This window comes from Apus apus, chromosome 1, assembly GCF_020740795.1.
Source record: "Apus apus isolate bApuApu2 chromosome 1, bApuApu2.pri.cur, whole genome shotgun sequence".
NCBI lineage: Eukaryota > Metazoa > Chordata > Aves > Apodiformes > Apodidae > Apus > Apus apus.
The window spans coordinates 43,300,633-43,313,960 of NC_067282.1; positions in this window are offsets into that span (position 1 = coordinate 43,300,633).

The following is a 13,328-nucleotide window of genomic DNA, read 5'->3' on the forward strand; positions in this document are numbered from 1 at the left end:
TGGCTGTGGCTGGGAACAGGAGGCTTCTGTACAGTAACAAGAGTTCCTTTATTTTCCTTTTTTCCCTTTGTCGAATCTTGTCTCCTTTACTCCCTCCCCACCAACTACTGTATTATCATCTTTTCTTTTTTCACACATTGCTTTGTTGTCCTGCACAGCAGTCATGTCTTCGTGTCATCTTATGTTTGTGCTTCTCTTCTTCCTTTTGTGGGTTCTGGTGGTTGTGGAGCTCAGTTCTGGGAACTCGTATTCTCGCGGGTTTTTTCCTCATTCCACCTTATATCCCACCAGAATATTACCTAGGAACATAAAAAAAGACAAAATGTTTCTATAAATGTATTAGCAACAAAGGGAGGGCCAAGAAGAATCTCCATCCTTTCTTGGATGTAGGGAGAAATAGAGTGACGAAGGCTGAGGGAAAGGCTGAGGTACTTCTTTGCCTCAGTCTTCAGTAGTAAGACTTGTTCTCTGGGTACCCAGACCCTTGAGCAAGAATGCAGCAACTGAAGCCTCCATAATGCAAAGGGAAATGGTCAGTGACGTGCTATACCACTTAGACACACACAAATCTATGGGGCCAGATGGGATACACCCAAGGGTACTGAGGGAGCTGGCAGAGGTGCTCACCAAGTCACTTTCCATCATTCACCAGCAGTCCTGGGTAACCAGGGAGATCCCAGTTGACTGGAGATTGGCGAATGTGACCCAAATCTACAAGAAAGTGCTGGAAGGGAGAGCTGGGGAACTACAAGCCTGTTAGTCTGACCTCAATATTAGGGAAGGTTATGAAGCAGATTGTCTTGAGTGCTATTATGCAGCACACGCAGGACAACCAGGTGACCAGGCCTAGTCAGCAGGGGTACATGAAAGGCAGGTCCTGCTTGACAAACCTAATCTCCTATGACAAGGTGACCCACTTAGTGGATGAGTGAAAAGCTGTGGATGTTGTCTATCTAGATTTTAGCCTTTGGCACTGTTTCCTACTGCATTCTCTGGGAGAAACTGGCTGCTCATGGCTTGGCTGTGTATACGCTTTACTGGGTAAAAAACTGGCTGGATGGCTGGGCCCAGAGAGTGGTGGTGAATGGAGTTCAATCCATCTGGTGACCGGTCACAAGTGGTGTTCCCCAGGGCTCAGTGTTGGGTCCAGTTCTGCTTAATATCTTTATCAATGATGTGGATGATGGGATCAAGTGCACCCTCAGTAAGTTTGCAGATGACACCAAACTGGCCAGATGTTGATCTGCTTGAGGGCAGGAAGGCTCTACAGATGAATCTGGACAGGCTGGATCAATGGGCCAGGGTCAATTGTGAGGTGCAAGGACAAGTGTAAGGTCCTGCACTTGAGTCCCAAAAACCCAGGCAATACCACAGGCTTGGGGCAGAGTGGCTAGAATGATGCTTGGCAGGCAAAGAACCTGGGGATGTTTGTCAACTGAACATGATCCAACAGTGTGCCCATGTGGCCAAGAAGGCCAGCAGCATCCTTGTTTATATCAGGAGTAGTGTGGACAGCAGGATTAGGGAAGTGATGTCCTTTACTCAGCACTGGTGAGGCTGCACCTCAAATACTGTGTCCAGTTTGAGCCCCTCACTACAAGAAGGACATTGAGGTGCTGGAGCTTGTCCAAAGAAGGGCAATGAAGCTGGTGAAGTGTCTAGAGCACAAAGAGCATCTGAGGGAACTGGGATTGCTCTGAGCAAAGGAGGCTGGAGGGAGACCTTATCACTCTCTACAGCTACCTGAAATTGGTTGTAGTGAGGTGGGGGTTGGTCTCTTCTCCCAAGGAGCAAAGGATAGGAAAAGAGGAAATAGCCTCAAGCTGCATGAGGGGAGGTTTAGATTGACTATAAGGAAAAAATGCTTCACTGAAATGGTTGTCAGGCATTGGAAACAGCTGCCCAGGGAAGTGGTAGAGTCACCATCCCTGGAGGTATTTAAAAGACATGTAGATGTGGTGCTTAGGAACATGGCTTAGTGGCGTACTTGGCATTGTTAGGTTAAAGGTTGATCTTGATGATCTTAAAAGTCTGTTTCAACCAAAACAATTCTATGATTCTATGAAGGAGACAACTACTTTGCATCTTATTCCCTATGCAAAACTAATGTAGAAGCAGAGTTTTGGTCTCTTTATCTTCCTTGTCCCAACCAAAACTCATACTGCTTTGGAGAGAGAAGAACTGGAAGCCCTGGAGCTCCTTGTCTGAACAGCTAGTAAGGAAGAAGATGGTCATGGGTTGTCTTCTTCCTAAACAATGGCAGATGGTGTTCATGGCAGAGTGTCTTACCAATGAAGCTACATTGTCCCTTTCCATGAGGCAGCATGAAGAAATAATGCAATGTGTTAGCTCTCAGCACAGGACAAACTGTAAGGGCTGAACAAGCTCTTTCCCCCTCAGTCAATGCAGCTGAGGGAGAGAGCTGGTGGGAAGAGACACGATTGTCAGCGGTTTACAAACAATAATGGAAGCATATAAGAGGTATTGGCAAAAGGGTATTTAACTGAAAATGATGGTAAGTGGCAGGAAGAAAGGATAGGAAGGGGAAGGAGCAGCTGAAGATGATGTATTTCTTCAATATTCCTAGTTTACCTCCTTAACTTTATTTCAGAATTGCTATTTCCTAAATATCAGCCCTTCAGAAATACCCTGCCTCCTCAACCACTCATCCTGTCAGAAGTCTTCCAAGCCAGCATTTACACTTGATTTCCCCTGTTTCTTTCCTATTCCATCTGCCACTTTTAATTTCCTCTTATATTCTCTTTCCAGAAATCACAATATGTTTCATTTCTTTGTCCTTCAGTTCTGCATATTTTCATTCACTGAGACATTCACTGTCCCTTTTCTATTCAATGACACTGTCATTTTATATTCCTTTTCAGTTCAGCTTTCTTTCCTATACTTTTCTCTATAGGTGTTTATTTCTGTCTCTGTCCCTCCCCCCTTATCCCCTACTTTGGCACTCTAAAATTTTCCTTCTTAACAGTTTTTTCTTTTATTCACAAGTCTCCCTACTACATTCAATCTATCCCCAGGAATCTTCTTCACTGCATTTCTCATGCAATTTTTCCTTAGAATTATTATTTCCAATTTTTTCTATTTATTGTGTTTTCTCCTGATCTTTTCCAGTAAAGAAAGGTGAAACTTCCTTGACTACTGATAGCCAGAAACATAAATTGAAAACTCTTTTCTGGTAATTTTGCATGCTGTTGCCCCAGTAACACAATGCCTAACACACAGCAAGCATCACATCATCATCAACAAAAGGTAAATAGTACTCTGTAAATATCATCTTGGCTACACACCTTCCTCGTCTTTCAAATCATCAAGAGCAGAACAGTTTGTCTGTAGCATTTAACTTCTTTTTTCATTTGGAATGATCAGTGCAAGCTTCTACGCAGTAGAAGGTCATAGTTTATATGACAGATTGCAGCAGAATATTTATGTAGTCATTAGTATATTCCCAAATGGCATCTGAACTCTAATCAGGAATATAAAATCAGTGAAATCCAGGATCTGCTGCAGCTAGGACAAGAATTTTGCCACTGGTTCTGTGGTCTAAGATGCTGTCCAAAATTAAATATTTCACAGCCTTTTTTATTTCAGTTTGAGTTGGTTTTGCTCTTTCTTTTTTTTTTTTCTTTTAAGCCACTATCCCCTAATCTCTAAGTAGCTTCTTTTCTCTACCACTTTGCAACTCACTTTCAAAGCACAGCTCTCCAGTATGCAGACATCAGAGGCAGCAGGTATCACAAAGCAAGCAGAAGCTCAGCAAAAGCTTAGATATTCTGGCCATATCAGCTGATGGAGCTGTGCACGACTGTTTAAAAAGTGAGCATAACAGATGTGAGAAAAAGGATAAGGGTTTTTAAGGTATGTCATTTTTTACTCAAAATGCTTTACATGTAGGTTTCACGGAGCAGAGCTCTGGTTCCTTAGCAGCACAGGAAAATAAGCAAGAATGGGCGCCTTTGATTAGAGATATTTTACTCTCTGAAGCATAGTATTGCAGAGCATGGGTATTTCTGAAATTCTGATAGTAAGCTAATGACAGTTTTCAATTTGAAGATAAAAACCCAGATGTATCAAATTTAAAAATGAGGGAGATTTGGTTTATTGATTCTTGTGGATAAGTGTGCCTGAGAGATCTAACACAAGGATTATCAGGTGCTAGTTTTTTGCTCTAAATTATCTGACAGCACAGCAAACTCTTCAAGAAAAATTCCATACTATTACAGAGATGTCAATGTGTGAGTACAGCTCTGGGTGAAAAGTACTCTTATGTGCATATAATCTTAAAATGTAACTAACAATCATCCCCCATATTCAGTGTTTGTGAGCCAAGATGACATCTTACCTTCTTACTGAAGGTAAGAATCAAATTTTAACTCTGTTTACTTTTGCATGCACCATTAATAAAGCAAAACAAATTCATTTTAATCTCTTTTTTTCTTCTTTAACTTTCTGAACCTCTTTCTTATTCTATCACCTCTCTATTTTCAAAGCTATAAGGTAGAAAAAGCCATTGGCCAAATTTACTTATGGATAATTCCAGTGATCAAACTGGTCTGTGAACTGACTTTTACTCCATATTTCTTCAGTCTTGGCCTTTCACTGCTCTGAACCAGCAAAATTTTGCAGCCAGCCATAGAGATGTGGCTGCTTCTTTTTCTGCTCTTACTCCGTGCATGCCATGATCACAGGTCTTTCGAGAAGAAGATAAGTACCAAAAGCAAAAGAGAGAACGATGAGCATGGCACTCCTTAATATTGCTGACAAGCTTCTTATTTGATCTATAAGTTTGTTACTAGGGGTTTCAGCTGTGCTGATTTCCCTGGCTCCTGGGAGTGGAGAGGACGCATCAACACTTGCATAGTTGATTGAAGAGGAGGCATCTGTGAGGGATTTCTGTTGCTGCTGAGCTGCACAGCTAAGCAAGCAATGCCAAAAAAGAGGGAGCAGGAGCTTTATAGTCTCCACTTCCTCTCTGCTGCTTCCCCTTCACCAGCCTTTGCTGTCATCTTGTGTGGGACAGGGCCAGCTGGTGGTGAGGGAGAAAGCAGAGCTCATTGTATTAGTCAAGAATTAGCACCACTGAAAAGGGTCAGTTGCAAAATGAAGGTTATTCTGATGAGTATGACATCAATCTGATATTATTAGCTGTCAATATTGCATGTTTCCTGTGAGTTTCTTTGTAAATGACAGCAGCAAAACTTCACAGCACGTAACTGCTTAGAAAGCTTATTTGTGTTATTCCAGAATCAATAAAAAGGGTCAAATACTCTAAGGAGGTTGAGGGCTGTAAAATAATAAAGACCTCAGGAATCTCCTTATTTTGACTGAGTATAAAGAAATTGACAAGACGGTCTGAAGTTATATTTCTTCAGCCTGTCCCACAAGGGCTGGCTTGTATTGGTACCTGAAATCCTAAAAGAAAAAGTGGTTTAGAACTGGATTCAGAAAGCATCTGTATTTTCTGCTAACACACTGCAAAGATGTTACCACCAATGCCAATTTCCAAATCTGGTAGAATGGGAATGTTCTAGGTGTTAAAATAACCACTCTTGATCACTTTCTGAAGATATTTATATTTTTCTATTTAAATATCCTATTTATTAATAGTGCTCAATATTAGCATAAAGGACTCCCTGCATTCCCCAGTCAGCAGGTAGCAGACATCTCATGTCAGCTATTTTATGAGCAATATAATTAGCCAGGCAAACTGTACAACTTCCAGTTTGATTCATTTGCTGATGCTTATTCTGATTCATTTACTATTATGCCAGTAATTGGCAAAACTGTTTAGTCATACTTGGAACACGTCCATAAGTAGATGTTCTAATTATAGATTTATCCCAGTGGCAGATAATTGCATTGTATAACCACATCCTCCATCCATCAGGAAGTGCTATGCCAATTCTTAAGGCAAGAGACTGGCATAGGCTATTGGATTATTATGGACAGCATAGGGAAACCCAAAGAAGGCCTGACTGCCTGTCCTCTGAGTGTGCTTCTTCAGATTCCAGGTGCTCAGAAAAGCAAAAACCCTGACAACTCCACTGCGAGCCGTCAGAGGCATTTCATTTTGTCATGTGCCCATTTAAGTACACCAGAGAAATCCAGTTCCAGTGGAGCTTAAGCCACAGCCCTCAAAAGCACACCCAAATGGCAATCCTCAGCCTCATGCCAACTAAGCAAAGTGGTGAGGACCTGCCAGGATTGGAAATTCTTTGTTGTGATTTCATCTCAACTGCCAATGAAGTCCCACACAGCTGCTCACCCACTGTCCCCCACCCTCAGTGAGATGGGGGAGATTAACAGGGGGAAACAGTAAAACTCAAGGTTGAGATAAAGACAGTCTAATAGCACAGAAAAAGACGGATGATGATAATGACGCTACTACTAATAATAATGATAAAAAATATGCAAAACAAGTGCTGCCCAGTACAATTGCTCACCACTTGTTGACCCACTTCCAGCCAGTCCCAGAGCTGCAGTGTCCCCTAACCAACTACCCATGTTATATATACTGGGTATGATGTCACATGGTATGGAATACCCCTTAGGCTTATTTGGATCAGCTGTTATTTTTGAGTCCCCTTCCCAGCCTCTTGTGCACTTCCAGCTTCCAACAGCAGGGCAGTATGAGAAGCTTGAAAAGTCCTTGACACAGGGTGAACACTGCTTAGCATAAACTAGAAGAGTTTGGACTGTTCAGCAATAGCCAAAATATCAGTGTGTTATCAACATTATTCTCATCTTAAATCCAAAACACATTAATACACCAGCTACTAGGAACAAAATAAAGTTTATTCCAGCTGAAACCAGGACACTTTCACGCAGGGAGTGCCACCAAAAGCAGGAAGATCTTTCAAGCTCCTCAGACACTTGTGTGTGTTCTCCGTGCTTGTTCATCCCTGAATTTCTCCATGGGTAATGGGACTTGGCAGATAGCAGCCCACCTCAACTTGCTTCCCAGGTGCTGGGGCCAGGGCACCTCCTGGCTCCATATATCTGCTGCTACAGATATAATGTCCCACTCCAGCATTGCAGCCCAGGCCAAGCACCCGCAGCAGCTGCAGTCGAGGCAAAAATGTGGAGGTACACCTGAAGCAGGAGAGGACACGGAGCACTAGAAGACTCAAGTTTCAGCTGGCACAGTATTTAACCTACAGGAAACTACACTGGCTCTTTTAATAAAGGCTAGAATGTGTTAAATACATGATGAATTTTACTTTGAGATGCCTTCAATTCACTTCTCCCTATCAAACAACCACAGCTTCTGGTGAAAACTGCACTGGTTCATGAAGAAAGGAGTTAAATGAGATTTTTTTCCTTTATATCTCAGAAGATTAAAAAATTAAGAAAATAAACAAAACAACCCTACCAGTTCTTTAAATCACACCAACTACTTGGCCCACTATAGAACAGTTTTTGCACAATAAGCTTAGGACTCTCTTCCCCACTAGGTTTCCACAAGAAGCACTTTCAAAAAGTCAGGCTGAACTCAATATTTATCATCAGGCTGTTTGAAAAAAACAACCCTCTCAATTTGAAAGCACAGTTACATGTGCTGACTCTTGATCTAGAGTAGCTCTGCAAGGTCTGCCTTGCATGTCACCTCTGTACAGAAGATAACTACCTATATATAACATAACCACAAATGTATGATAATGCATTTTGCATAATCTTCCTTATCTGACCACACCAAGTTGGGAGGGAGTGTTAATCTGCCTGAGGGTAGGGAGGCTCTACAGAGAGACTTGGACAGACTAGATCAATGGGCCGAGGTCAATTGTATGAAGTTCAACAAAGCCAAGTTGGGTCCTGCACTCGGGCTGCAACAACCCCATGCAATGCTACAGGCCAGGGGAAGAGTGGCTGGAAAGCTGCCCAGCAGAAAGGAACCTGCAGGTTCTGGTTGAGAGGTGGCTGAATATGAGCCAGCAGTGTGTCCAGGTGGACAAGAAGGCCAATGGCATCCCGGCCTGTATTAGAAATAGTGTGGCCAGCAGGACCTGGGAGGTGTTCCTCCCTCTGTGCTTGGCACTGGTGAGGCCACACCTTGAATACTGTGTCCAGTTTTGGGCCCCTCACTTGTGAAAGACAATGAGTTGCTGGAGCTTGTCCAAAGAAGGGCAACAAAGCTGGTGAAGGGCCTTGAGAACAAGTCTTCTGAGAAGCAGCTGAGGGAACTGGAGTTAGTCTGAAGAAAAGGAGGCTGAGGGGAGACCTCATCACCCTCTGCAACTGCCTAAAGGGACCTTGTAAAGAGGTAGGCACTGGTCTCTGCTCACAAGTAACTGGTGATAGAACAAGAGGAAATGGCCTCAACTGTCCCAGGGGAGGTTTAGACTAGACATCAGGAAGAACTTTTTCACTGAAAGGGTTGTCAGACATTGGAACATACTGCCCAGGGAGGTGGTTGAGTCATCACATCTGGATGTGTTTAAAAGTTGTCCAGAGGTGGTGCTTGGGAATATGTCTTAGTGCTGGACTTGGTAGAGTAGGGTTAATGGTTGGACTCAATGATCTTGAAGGTCCTTTCCAACCTAGGTGATTCTATGATCTTAGTCAGATATATAAAAATGCTGCCAATTTTGCAATTAATAACTTTAAATTGAGTACATTATATTTAAAACACAGTATTTTGTACCATAACACATTTCCACCCTTTCACTCTTTTATGTAATGAATTAACTTTTCAAAATGAAGAAAAATGTTTTCAACTTTGCCATCTTTAGAAAGAGTATTTTGCTTTCATGAGATGAGAAAAACATCTTCATTTTACATTATACAGTGAAGTAAAAAATACAAGTGACTTTTCTGTTACTGAAAGTAAATAGAAAACTAAAACTTGCTTTAACTTCACTTACATCCATCACAAAGACTAAATCAAGTGTTTCTACTGCATAGCTGAAGGACTTTCTGGCTGTTGATTTTTTTTTTCCTCAATTTCAATTCTTCAAAATGAAACAGATATAAAATAACAACTGAGTTAATCCAAGAACATATAAAATAACAGCTCTTAAGTTCTGACATACTTTGCCACCTTAGGACTTTCCTTATTCTGGGATTTCACACACAGTGTAAATTACATATCAAATCAATCATATGACAAGGATCACTAAGGTCTTTAGAAACATGTAAGTCAAAAGCATCTTGCAAAGAAGAGCTCAAAAAGTGCCATGGAAAAATTCTTATATTTTATCTGGAACATAATTAAGGTCAAACTATGAATGTAGATCAGGTTAACACTTTCTTTTGTATACACTGAAGTTCATCCTGTAAGTTTGTCAATACATCACACTTTCTGAGAAATAAACCATCAGAAAAAAAAAATGGCCTCTATATTTACAGGGGTAGATTTTGGTAAAAATTCAAAGCCATTTGCTCTATGTGTCATTATGATCTGTTAACAGGTATAGAGAATGAAATTGCAGCAACAGCAGCAATTGTTGAGATTGCTGCAACAGTGGATTAAGGAAATTAAAAAATAGCTTATTTCAAGACACTAGTTATCCAGAACCAGAGAGCAGGTAGAGAAAATACTCAGAAAAAAAGTCACCATTGACATGGGTCTTATCTTCGTTGAAATTTGTAATACTCCTTCTGGTCTTTCAATTTCTAGTCTCTAGCTTAGAAGAGATAGGAACTACCTACAATTTGTGTGTGTCTTTCTTTGGAAGGCTTATTTCAGCTGCTGCTGAAAACCCACTGAAGCATAAATCTTATCCTTTTAGTTGGAACCAAACAAGATCGTCCTCATTGATTTATCTTCTGCTTGTTTCCTCCAGCAGTCACCTCTGATTTACTTCCTTGCACTTAGGATAATATCACAAATGTAAAGTGGTGTGCAAGTGAACAAAAATGTATTTTACTGTTTTATTCCCTGCTCCAAGATCCATTTAGATGTCCATAGTCATTTGTACTGAGAAAACAAGCACTAGGTGCCATGTTACCCCATTTTCACCATTACTTTGTGTGTCTACATTGCCACAGTGTTTATTTTTTCTAATAACCTAGACAAGAGTTCAACTTTCAATGCTGGACACAGATTTTCAGTTTAGATTTGAGTCCTGTCTAATATTGTAATTGTTTACCAATATCTTTGCACACCACAAATTCCTAGAAAATTGCGTGTAATGCAATATTATCAGTGAGAACTTGTCTTTACATAATACAAAACCAGCTACAGGGAAAACTTAGGAGCCTCATGAAAAATATAAGAGAAAATGTTATGCTTTTCACTTAAGAAAGATTCCACAGAGCATTTAAGGGATATATACCCTTTTGACTGCCCAAAAGAGACTGTAGGTCTAAATGGAATAATGAATTTCTATAATTATCTTAGTATTGTTTTATTATGTTGAGCTATATTTCAACCTGTTATGGAATGTCAGTTATTATACCCACAGACCTTTCGTATTCTAATGAGTTCCATTCTGTCTTGCCAATTTTTTTTCTGAAAACTGACATTCCTCTTTTCTTTCATTCTTATTTATTTATTTATTCTGACATTACAATGCAAAAGAGCCTTTTTGGGGGTTTACCCAAGAGTCATATAAATGCACCTGCCTCTCTCTTCTGGTGAATACCTTATTCTCCAGAGAAGATATTTCTTCCAAAAATGGCTTATACTGAAGAAAATAAGTGATTTAGACTACACAGTCTTGTGTCTTTCATTGTCAGGCTTTTTTTACTTTTTCCTGCAACTGCAATAGAGTCCTGAAGGTAAGTGTGAGAAATCTCTAAAAGTAATTTTGGCAGTCATTTCTAAACCCTGGGCTCTCTAAGGAATCTTGTGGAAGAAAACTAGAGGAGAACCAGAGCTGTTGGAGCTGATAGGCTCAGTACAGTGCCCAGACAAAATGGTGCAAAAGCTTAGTTGCTTCATAGCCCTGGTAAGAAGAATTAGCTTTGTAGATAATTAATGGAAAAATATTTAGCATATTTGCTAATTCACTGTTTATTTTGCTCTTGCATTCTCTATACCTAGCACAGTACCATACTTGCAACAAGCAACCATGGAAGGGAGATGAAAGCTAGAAGGAACTGATGTTAGGACTCCTCAGTTGAGGCAATGTGCTTCAGTGGGTCTGATTTCCTTAAAATTACATTATATAGTGCTTTAGATCTTATTTCTTCCCAGATGCAGACAGTTACCAGAGAATTACAGGTCTGAAAGAACAGAAGGTACATAACAACAGTTGTAGCCTTGCCAGAACTCCAGAAGTGTAATTGTACTTGCACCTATTCTGATTGAGATACTGCTCTTAAGGATAAATTAGACAAAATAACAATGCCCAAGTAATCTCTTATATAATTTTTTATTCATAAATGAAAACAAATGTCTTCAATTTCTTTCATATAAACGCTACTGTTTACATTTAATCTCTGTGTGAATATATTCTGTTTTGCTCTGTAGCAAAAAAAAAAAATGCAAGAATGGATACAACAGAAAAAAATCGTGACAGGAAAGGTCAAAATGAGTGCTGATAAGGGTTTTCTTCAGTGAGAACAGTTTATACTGGAACATGTCAGTTTGTCAAACCTTCAACTTTTCATGCAAATGTGTCATTTTAAACAAACTCTTATTGCAAAGTCTGTGGAGCTGTAGGGCAAAAGATGAGAGGAAGAAAAAATGGTTTCACAAATTTACTGACAGGAAAATGCTAAGTAAATGTCCTGAAGGTGTTGAAGAATGATATGCAAATCCCCCACTGTTTCGGATCGATGAGGAGTAGTTAATCCTTCTCAGTCCCTCCTTTTGAAGCTGTTCTTCATTATTTATTGCTCTCAATAAAGAAACTAAAGCTGTAACCTGTGCCCTAGGGCACTCAATGGGGAAGTGAAGAGCCAGCCCTGCAACAGTTAGAAGTGGGAACTGACACATGATCTCCTATGGATCAAGTGAATATTTTATCTGCAATGTCATGATGGGTTATCTTTCTGTGTGTTTGTTGGCTTTTTCTTTTCTGTCTTACTTTCTACAATGGAGAATTTTGAAATATCCTGGCTTTGTTTCAGTGAAGAACAAAAAAAACTTTTTTGAAAATTCTGAACCACTGTTCTTGTTTTCTAGACTTTTCAATTCAGGAGTGAATAAGATCTGAAAATCCAGCAGAGGCAAGCCAAAGGTCTTGTACTGCAGATGGTTCAAAACACAGATAAATAAACTGGAGAATACATTGTGCCTTTTTCAGAGAAACCATTATTTTCTGTTCAAAGTCACCTTCTGTCAGTGCTTGGACACTTTCAGATTGCCAGGTTCCTGTTTATTTATACTGGAAAACAGTTAATATTTTTTAATGTCCAAATATCTTGATTTGGAGGAGTGGCTGATACACCAGAGGCTTATGCTGTCATTCAGAGGGACATAAACAGGCTGGAGAAATAGGTTGATGGGAACCTCATGAAGTTCAACAAGGGGAAGTAGAAAGTCCTAGATCTAGAGTGGAATAATTCCATGCACCAGTATATGCTGTGGGCCAGCTGGTCCAAAAGCAGCTTTAACAAGAAGAACCTTGAGGTCCTAGGGGACAATAAGCTGAACATGAGCTAGTTAATAATGAAGTCTTCGAGCAACACAAGACCAGCAATATCATGGGATGCATTAGGAGGAGTGATGGCAGAAGGTTGAACAGGTGACCTTTCCTCTCTGTACCACTGGTGAGGCTTCATCTGGAGTACTACGTCCAGTTCTGGGCTCCCCAGCACAAGAGACATGTACATACTAGGGAGAGTCCAATGAAGGGCCAAGAATATGATTAGGGGAACGGAGTATGTTTCCTATGAGGAAAGATGGGAGAGTTGGGACTGTTGAAGTGGGGAAAAAAAAAAAAGTTAGTGGGAATCTTACCTGTGTGTATAAGTAACTGTTGTGGTTTCATCATGACCAACTGTGAGATAGGTAGTGGGTAAAAAGGGGTTAACCTGAGAACTAGATCCATTCTGCATTTCAGGAATTCAAGAGGTAACTGTTGAAGTTACCTTTTCATGTAGTCAGTTTTATTTAAGTGATTCATAATTTACTAAGGAGCATTTTGCTCTTTTCAAGCTGTGAAAGCTCCTGCCAATTTCCCTTTGCTTAGTGGCCCTGAAAGTTTCCCTGAGACTATGCTGGAAGAACATATACAGTTCTTCAGGCACCCTATGATCTTCTTTTAATAGCTTTGAAAATTTCCAACACATGATTCCAAGGTGTCAAACAAAATTTTGTTTAAATAAAAATACCTTTTATTCTTGATTTCCAGTGACACTTCTTTTCAAAAAGACACCAGGCTGTGTTTGCTCCTTGAATGTTTATTAAACGCTTTCACTAATAG